Here is a 10,136-nt window from a genome sequence, read left to right on the forward strand (position 1 = left end):
GGGAAGCACTTGTCCTCCATCTATCTACTTGCACGAGTTTTTGTCAATGCCCGCAGTTTGGGGTGCTGTGATCTGGGGTTAATCCCGGAATCCATATGGTGTAAGGTGAAGGCGTGCCATGAACAGAGCGCCAGTCCATCACAGGGCACGTGCGTGTTCTTTCACCGGAGGAATTGTGAAAACCTGTAAGAGATGGGGGGGGGGGGGGTTGATTTGACCCCAGCCATCCTGAACTACTATCCCGCCTGCTGTTTCGTCCCACACTTACTGAGAAGTTCCCAAGCTGATGAGAAGTCGTCTTATTCACCTCCTGGCAACCTCGACATCGATTGGCGAGGAGGAGGAGGAAGAAGAACAGAGGATTAGGGGGAGAAAGAGCACCCAAGAAGGCCGGGCTTACGGTTGCTTTTTGTTTTTTTTTTCTGTTTTAGCATTTACTGAAGAGTATCGACAAGAGATGAGACAACAAAATCTGGGGCTTACAGCCCGAGCCCCAGCAAAGAGAACTTGAAAGGTGCCTTCATATGGGAAAAGGAGCTCGGATATCCTGTTAGTTTGGGATGGGGGGGGGGGTCGCTTGGAACCGGGCGGGGGGGGGGAGTGTATCTGTAAGCCACTGAAGACACGCCGTTGTCGGGGATTGAGACGTTTAACCTCGATGGGAGAACGGGATCGAAGGCGAGGGGGCGGATTGTGTTTGTTTTTTCCGATTGTAGAAGTGAAGTGTCTTCAGATCTCACACACGTAATCAGAAGCGGAATCCCGTGTATCATGTGCAGCCACACCCACACAAACCCTAATCCCCCACCCGGCTCAGGGATTAGTCTTTAACGGGTAACTGGTAACTATGTTATTATCTTCCTCAGTTAACTACACTTACTATAAACAATCAAAATGTCTAAAGAGTCGAATAGTGGCAAGAATTGGGGGAGGGCCAGAGTATTTCCACAAACCAAGTGGAAACATGGTAGTCTTTCTCGAATTGCCCGGTTAACTCGGTTGGTTAGAGCGTGGTGCTAATAACGCCAAGGTCATGAGTTCGGTCCCCGTATGGACCAGAGAAGCTTTACCTAAATTTCCTACTGGATAAATAATCTATCTATCTAAGAAATCAATGGTTTTTAAAATGATAACTACGGGGAGTTCAGACTGTGACAGCATCGCTAATTAGAACATGCAGATAGCTTGTGCTTAATTAGACAACATGCCACTGGTACCATTCGCTCTCTCAGTTGGATCAAATGTATCCAGTTTTTTCACCGGACGTTCATAGCAGGAATTTGGTAGGGGAGTCCTAATTGAATTTCCCGACCTGGGAGGGGAGCTGAAAGGAAATCTGAGTCAGACCCCGGCGTGACTCTCCTCTCGGTACGCGGTTTGAGGGGTGGTCCAGCTAGGCCTGTCGCTTCCAGAACAGGAGGCCAAAACCAGCTCGCTGACGGACAGGAATTACTGGGCCTGCCGGACCACCTACACCTACAGATGGGGGTTGGACACGCTGGAATTTATGAGCGTAACAGTATAAGGTAGGAGGGTGAGTGGGGGGGGGGGGGGGTTCTAAGGATTCTGGATTCCGGAACCGGTCCAAAACGTCACGGCAACTCAGTTCACGTCCTTAGGGCCACTAGACAGAAGGGAGCCTGCGAAAGTCTGGAGAAGAAGGTAGGACCACTGTGAGAAAACGCTCCTGCTAACTCTGCAGTGCTGTTAGACATGCAACACGTATATAATCATACTATATTTACCTTGTAGCAAACAGATTTTCAATCATTTAAGAACAGAACACTTAACATTACATTCATACATTGTTAAGAAAGCTTGTCCCAGTGAGAGTCGTAGTAATAAATATTCATACGTATAAAGTAGGGTTTCTTCTTGTTGTATCGACTGAAGCCTTGATTTTTATTTTATAATCACATGGTACTCATATCGGGAGCGATGTCATCCATCACCGTGGTGACTTGATAAAAACATCTGCGTGCTTCAGGGAGATTGATTGGTGTAGGGTGACCTGAGTATGGTAGGGCTTGGCCGTTACGGTGGGAATGGGAGGCGCGGAGGGCAGCCAGCGCCGAGCTGATTGAATGAAGGACAGTTTGCTTTGGACACAGAGCGAATGAGCCCCCTCCTCCCCGTCCCCCCCCCCCCCAGTCCCCGCTGTGTCCCGGCTGGAAGGCGTCCAGCATGTGGGGGTAAGAGGTGTGTGGTCCGTTGAAGGTTCCTTCGAGGACGTAAGTAATCAGACTCAATGAGCCGTGAGACGGCACCACGCTCCCCCCCTCTATCACGGGGCCGGGTCCGCCGCCAACTGGCCGGTCAAGGCCCCGTCACCCGCCATGTCGTCCCTCAAGCCCCCCCCCCCCCCCCCCCCCGAATTGGCTCGACCCGCACTCTGTGATCTAATGCCTTTGAGGAAGAGCTGTCAGCTCATTCAGTCTTTAAACCACCTCAAAAAGTATATCTTACAATCCCCAGCACATACTAAACACACACACACATTCGTCCGGAATCTTCCAGAAAGCAGTCCGATTGAGAGAAACCTTATCGTTATCTCCCCAGCACCGGCAGCACTACTGAATTATAAATCAAAGTCTGTGCAAACGTAGCTGCCGCTAATTACACATTGCTACTTTCGTGTGTCATTTTTCACTTGCAGCGATTGGTTAAAAAAAAAGGGAGGTCTCTCTTAATTGGAGGGAACAAAATGTAAAATGGCCGGGAGATCAGTGATTTTGTTATTTTGTCCTTCCCCTGGCTCCTGTCTGAAGTTAACGCGTGCATCTATCCCAACCTTTTGTCCTTTGTCCTCCATGCCTCTGTCTTTCAGTGAAGTAAAATGAAAATCAAGTGGGAATTGAATTTGTGATTCAAACATGTCACAATGAGAAAGGGCTCATGACCTCATAACCAAAGGATCCTGCCTCGTACCGAGTCCGCGATTTCACACTTTTGTCCACGTCCCATCACCTCGGCGAGTCTGCTGGGAGAGGTCAGTTCATCAAAGGAAAAGAAGACCTACGGTTAGCGTCCGCTAGCTGGTTTCTAACAATTGGAAGAGAGGGGCTGTGGAGGGGGAAGCAGGTGTCGGGATACAGATAATCGGAGGGAAATGTTGACAACTCTGAAGGCCAGGAATGAAGGCCCGGGTTAGCCTAGCGGGGGCGTGCTAGTTCCACTAGCCGGGTCCGGGCGAAGGTTAGCCTGGCTGTAAGCAAGAACAAGGAGCCCGTGGTGAGGCGGTCCCGGTGAATGCGGATGTCACATGACCCTCAGCAGAGGATGGGGCGAGCCCCACAGGCTTTGGCAGGGACCGGTCCTCCACAGTGGAGCTCTGCCAGGGACTGTGGTGTTGCGACTGGGAACGGGGGAAGAGGAGGCAGCAAAGCCAGACTCCCTGACAGAAGAACGAATGAGCTGTCAGGGAGCACGAATAACAAGCCAAGGGAACGTGAGTAACGAGGCCTGCCCCATGACGCCCTTATAGGCTAGCGACTGGTTAACCCCTGGAACTGCGTCTCACGAAAGAGGGCTGGGGGGTGACTGGCCATGGGCTGGAAAGGTCAACACCTACTTCTACGGAGAGACACAGATGGACTTTGAGCTCTATGTCCTCGGCCGAGTTGGCATTCGGCCCGGAAGACCAAACCCAGCTCAGGAAGGAGAAACACAGCACAGTAAAGCCCAACCGGATCCTAGCAGAACTGAGTTGGTCCTGGAAGGCCAAATCTGGCCCAGATGGGGTAAACGCAGTCCAGCCATTCTGGGAGAGTGAGTAGGGCTCTAGGGTAATGTGTGGCTCAGTGAGCTAAGCCTCGGCGCGTGTGATCAGAAGGTCGCCGGTTCGAGTGATTCAGCGGAATAGCCACATGTCCGTGGGCCCTTCAGCAAGGCCCTTATCCCCCAACTCCATGGGTGCCCCTGCAGGTGACTGTGTATGTGTGTCATGAAGACCAAGGTGGGGTAGGCAAAAAAAAGATTTTCCCAGTTCAGCGTTACTAAAGTATTTTTTTTATTATTTTTATGGTTCCTGGTAGCACTAGGACTTTGAGCGAGATGTCACTTGAGTCTGGACCTACGGGGGAGCTGTAAAGGCGGCGAAAGTTAGGATGGTTCCTGAGCAACAGGGGCCCTAAAATTGGAGCATGATTGGTCTTGGTTTGATTGGATTGATATGCTTTCATGGGGCCCAAAATCTCTAGCAGAGCCCCAGCTGGTCTATACTGTCTGTGCTGGACCAACACGTGTCCAAGTTTTACCACCACCTGGTGGTCGGCGGCAAGAATTTCAATAAATCAGAAATGCTAGCCTGTGTTCTTGAAGCATCCTTGCGATTAAGCCATTGTAGACGGAGGGTTAATTGGATTAAATGCGATCGGGTGAATTAATTCAATTTTATGTTGGATGAAGGTGGAGGACACCAGGGGAAATCAGCGCGCCTGACTGAGAGCCCTGCCGTGCTCAGGAACCATGTAAAAACCCATTTATAATTTGCCAAAGAGGCCTCAGCCAATCAGCAACCTCGGTCAATCAGCAACACCAGCCAATCAGCAGCCTAGGGTAGCTGCCACCATTGTGAAAAACAGGATGCCATTTCATTGGACATAAACAATGGCTTTTTACAAGGATAATTTCCGTGGCAATGTCTGTGTGTAAAGGTACAACATCCTTTGTAAAAGGAGGAGAAACAATCAAACATTATTTGACTTTATCTGTTTCTGAATGACATTTTCCAGTGGAGAAACAGATGGTGCTTTTGACTGGAGTCATTTTAGCAGATGTTAGTTTGGTTCTGACCCATCTGGTGGGTTCCCCATCCTCCTGTCTACAGGGCAGCATTGAGTGTCCTGGTTGAAGGCTCGGTCCTGCAGGAGTCTTGTTTTCCAGGTGTTCACCACCATCACAATACGTATCTCCAGCCATTTTAGACCATTGTTCCACATTCCCCTCACATGGGGCTAAAATCGTGAAAAAACATGATTGAATATTATGTGTGAATAATATGATACTGTATATTGCAATGTGTACTGTATACAGATGCTCTCCGGGTTACGGTGGTCCGTGTTACAATATTTTGACTTTACGATGAGTAAATGGTTTTCACTTTCAGTACATTATTCATTATTGTTACATACAATATTCAAGTGTATTATAGAATAGGCTTTGTATTAATGATTTTGCCCAACTCTAGACTAATGTAAGTGTTTTAAGCATGTTTAAGGTAGGCTAGGCTAGGTTATGATGTTCGTTATGTTAGGTGTACTCTGTTAAAATGCATTTTCACCTTACGATATTTTCACCTTACGATAATTTTATCGGAGCGTAACCCTATCGTAACCTGGGGAGAGGTTGTATTTATACAGTATATGGTTTATTAAGCTTTTTGTATTTAAGGTTTATGTTAGAGCTTAATGGGAAGCCTGTGACCAGTCACTGGAGCCACGTCCGGTCCTCCCCCAGGCCTCCTCTGGCAGTGACTTGCGCAGGACATGGATCATCCTCTGTCCTGGAGGTCTGACCATGCTGCGGTTTTCCTGTCCACCCATAGATTTCATCAGGCAGGCTCGCTTATTTCCCGGGGGGACAGGTAAGGGGGGGAGGGGGGGTTGGCATAAAAATAAGATGTGCGGCGTATTAGTTGTTAATCTTCGGCTTTAAGTTTGGCGAGAGCAATGCTGTCAGGCTTCATATCGACAGAAGACACAAACACTCCATTAAACCAGCATTAAATGACACTGTTGAGCGGTTAACAATCGATGAATATTAATGCCTCCCTTCTGGACCATTTGTGTCCAGAAAGGAGGATTCAACGCAATAAATTGGTAACCGAGTGATTCTGAGCGATGTAATCTGCTACCATGGTAACCGTAACGCACGGTAACAGAGTCAGTTGTTATGGGTTTCGGGAGGTCAAACACAGTTGTCTGTGTATAGGGATTCTCTACACGGCAAGACTCCCATGCATCAACCATTTCCGTGACACAAAACCACTCACGTTTTCACGGCTCTGCTGCGGATTCCTGTCCCCTGGGGTCCCGCCGCTGTATATTTTCATTAACATCGATTCTCCTGACGAATCCCCGCAAACAACTGCTGCTCCTACTGTCCGAAACGTTCCCGGATTCATCCGATTCACCTTCCAGCCTGACTGGAAAGAGAGAAAAAAAAAATGTATGTATATATATATATGTGTGTGTGTGTGTGTATAAGTCATAATTAAATAATTATAGTTCTTGCGTAAATGGCTAAATAATTCATCAGCTATATGGAATTCATAATGTGCGGCGATTTGAAATTTAAATGTCTTCAGGGTTAGTTTATAGCTCATATGTCTGAGGAATGAAAAAACATCTTGTCCGCCAACCCTACAGGGGAATGTGTTCTGATTCAGGCCACCGTTAGCGGAGCAACAGGCATAAATTATGTATCGGCCGGCTATAATTCAGTTTCATTTTCTTACAACATCACAGTAAACAAGGGGATTAGAGTGCACAGCTTCTAGTAAATTAGAGCAAATAATAGACACTTTTTAAGTCTGAAATAAGAGTCGTGCCCGTCAGTGAGAATTCAATACAATTTCTTGTTAATGTATCATTAGCTTCCCATACTATGTTAAATTTCTTTCTTGCATCCATGAATTGGTCGTGGTAAGCATGGATGTTTCCCAGAATGCACTGGGCAGTCTCTATCATGGATTTACAGTTACCAAATCACCTACGTGCTTTCAGACAAGGGTTGTGAACTCCGAATTCAGGGGCTTCATTCTTCAGAGGCTGCATCTGAAGACAAAATGTCTCCCATTTCGAAGGCTCCTTCAAATGCGGCCTAGGAATGCGCCATTCTTTGGCTGCGATCCCAAGATTCGTTGTGCGACCCTTAGAAAGACGCAGCCCACAAAGGCTACGCAGCCCATGTCCGAATTCAGCCCCTGAATTCGTACACGGCCACAAAAAACGGGGCAAACCTTAGGAAACCACAGCGACCTCTGGCTTTACCATCCCCTTACAGCCAGGCTAACTTTCGCCCATTAATATATGACGACACCAAAAATTACTTTTGAATTTCTGTTTGGAGTAGATGGTTTTGGGTTTATTTTGGGTTTCTGGGTGAAATTAATCTGAAAGTGCAACAGGGTGAATTAGTTTATAAGGAGTACAAGAGAGAGGAAATGTCTTTAGGAGTCTCCTGGATCAGGATTTATTCTGACTAATCCTAACATCTGTCTGCAGTGCCGGGGCTTGCGTATAAGGCAATGCAATTATACCGACGAATCGTCAGAAGCCAAAGTGGATGATACTACCTGGGTAAGGTTAGCGCTGTGGTGCAGGCGTTTTGTTCATCTGTTACTGAAGGATGATGCAAAGTGCTTTTGTTTGCGTTCGTTCTCTGCATGCGTGCGAACACATCTCTGCAGGGGAGTGTGTTTGTTTATCGTCGTTGGCATGCGCGTGTGCATGTGTGTCATTGTGTTCGCGTAAGTTTGCTCATGCTTGCACTCATAATTATTTGTGTGTGTCTGGGCATGTGTGTACTCACATTTGTGCTTGTGTGTGCGTGTGCGTGTGTGTGAGTTAGTGCCTGTGTGTGCCTGAGTTCCTCCAGGGGGCGCCGGTGGGGGGTTGACCTTTCTCCAGGACCTACACCAGCTTCCAGCAGCAATCCGCATCCTAATAACCGGAGCCCCGAGCCTGCTGGGCCGTCGCTCACGCCGCCGTCCTATAGGAACGCGCGGGTGCCTCGACCTCTGACCCCGGCGCAGCTAATGAGGAGGCAGGCCGGCGCGGCAGAGCAGAGCAGCTGAGCTCGGCCCGTCCCAGGCAATGACATCCGTCCTCCCAAGGAAGCCCCCCCCCCCCTTGCCAAAGAAACGAGAGAGTTTAAAAAAAAAAAAACGAAAAAAGAAAACAAAACACACAAGACTGCTCCGCATTAATAATTCAATAGCATTAATTATAACTTGTCAACGCTCAGTTTGATGCCGTTGCTGAGGGCAGGGTAGTACCACTGATATCTGCATGTAGCCCCCCCCCCCCCGCCCCCCCATTCACGGGACCCTCAGCAGCTAGCAGCCAGCCGCAGCCACGGGGACCTAATTAACAGGACATAAATTAGGGCTTGCTGATGAAGCAGTCAGGGCGAGGCAGTGCTGGGACCCCCGCCAGGAAGCTGGAGTATCCCGCATGGAGGTGGGCCGGGACACACGCGCATGCACGGACGCGCACACACGCGCATGTGCCCGTCAGGAGGACGCTGGGTCGGCGCGTACGCCGGCTGCCACGGCGACGGGATAATTAGCCGTAGCGCAAGGCAGCCGCTAATGAGGCAGCACAGGGCCTTCCCCCTCCTGCGTTCCGCTCCTCCGCTGTCTGCCTCAGTGTCCGGAGGTCTGGGTTCCGCTGCCTCGACGCCGACCTCTCGCCCCGCGGGGTCTCAACGGATTCCGGGCCGTGGCCATTGTTTTCAAAGGGGCCAGAAATCTGGGAGAGGAGAGCAGCGGATGCCGGAGGACGGAGAGAGGCCGCGGGGAACGGCCGGTGATCTGGGCGAGCAAGAATGCGCAGAGAGATGCAAATTTATAGCTTCGACACGTTCGGGTTTTCGAACCCTCCGGTGGGAGCTTGACGTCACGAGAGCACGGAGATAAACATGAGGGGAAAGCTGACTTCCTCTCCAGACGTGCGGGACGGGGGACATCGTAGGTCCGAAAGCCTAGGAGGATGTCTCCTGGTCTGGCGGCAACAAAAAACTCACGAGGCACAGCGTGTCCAGAGTGAATCTGACTGAGATGAGTCCTAGAGGAGCTCAGTGAACAATGAGGAGGAATGAAAGGGCTGTCACTAAAGTTCCAGAACATTCTTTTAGGGTAAAATGCGCAAGCAGTTAATAAATGTTTGGATAATCAGACTGATCAGTATTTTAGCTTCATGTTTGTGCAGTCATTTGCAGGCCATCCAGGTCTGCATCCTCAGCAGACCTGCATGACCCGACTCGGATAGGCCGCTCTTGGATGGATGGATGTAGGGATGGATGGATGGATTGATGTAGGGATGAGTGGATGGATGTAAGGATGGATGGGCGTAGTGATGGATGGATGTAGGGATGGATGGATTGATGTAGGGATGAGTGGATGGATGTAAGGATGGATGTATGGATTGATGGATGGATGTCGAAATGGATGGATGTAGGGAGGGATGGATGTAGGGATAGATTTAGGGATGGATGCATGTATATCGGGGTGGATGGATGTAGGGATGGATTTAAGGATGGATGGATGTAGGGATAGATTTAGGGATGGATGCATGGATATCGGGATGGGTGGATGAATGTAGGGATGGATTTAAGGATGGATGGATGTAGGGATGTTCGGTGGATATTTTGTTTTCGTGCTTCTTGCTTCTTTCTGTTTACCTGTGCTGAAGCGCCGGCCCATGTGATGCAGACCTGGCAGGCGAAACAGCCACCCGGCTCATTTAATGAGCCGCCCCCCCCCACCTCGCGGAGGGTCCTGCCGCAGGCGCCGGGTGAGCAGCCTCCATCGCAGGCGCGCCGTGTGGGAGGTGACACCCGCGCCCCCGGGTGGGTGTTGGGTCCCCGCGGCTGGTTTCAGAGGAGCGTTGGTGCCTCTGAGAACCAGCATAGCGGCTCCTTAGCCCCCCAGGCCAAAAACACAGGATGCTGAGGCGAGTCAAAGGGTCGGACATTTTCCTCTTAATGCTCCTCGACGCCCCCATCTGGTCAGATCCTGCCAGCGTTATTAAAGGTGGAGGTTTGACGTTCAGCTGCAGGAAACAGCTTTACCCACTCCTGCTTCACTGGGCAGGAACTCGCCAAATCCACCATTACGACTCGCAGACTCGCTGCTTCCTGCTAATCTCAGCTTGATTTAATGCTGCTTTCCTTCAGTTCGAAATTAATTGCATAATGCTGTTTACCTTACCCTGCCATAAGAGGGTGAGCAAGCTTCAGGGAGATTCCTGACGTAAAGCTACGGAAATCTCAAACTGCTTCCTCTCCGCACGACAGACGCAAACTGGAAACAGGCAGCGCTGTCCTTATATCTTATGCTTGATGGCAAAAAGCGGCTGGTGATATTTATAACTGTATATCGAAGCGACTGTAGAGTGGAGGGAGTGGATTTG

This window comes from Paramormyrops kingsleyae, chromosome 25, assembly GCF_048594095.1.
Source record: "Paramormyrops kingsleyae isolate MSU_618 chromosome 25, PKINGS_0.4, whole genome shotgun sequence".
NCBI lineage: Eukaryota > Metazoa > Chordata > Actinopteri > Osteoglossiformes > Mormyridae > Paramormyrops > Paramormyrops kingsleyae.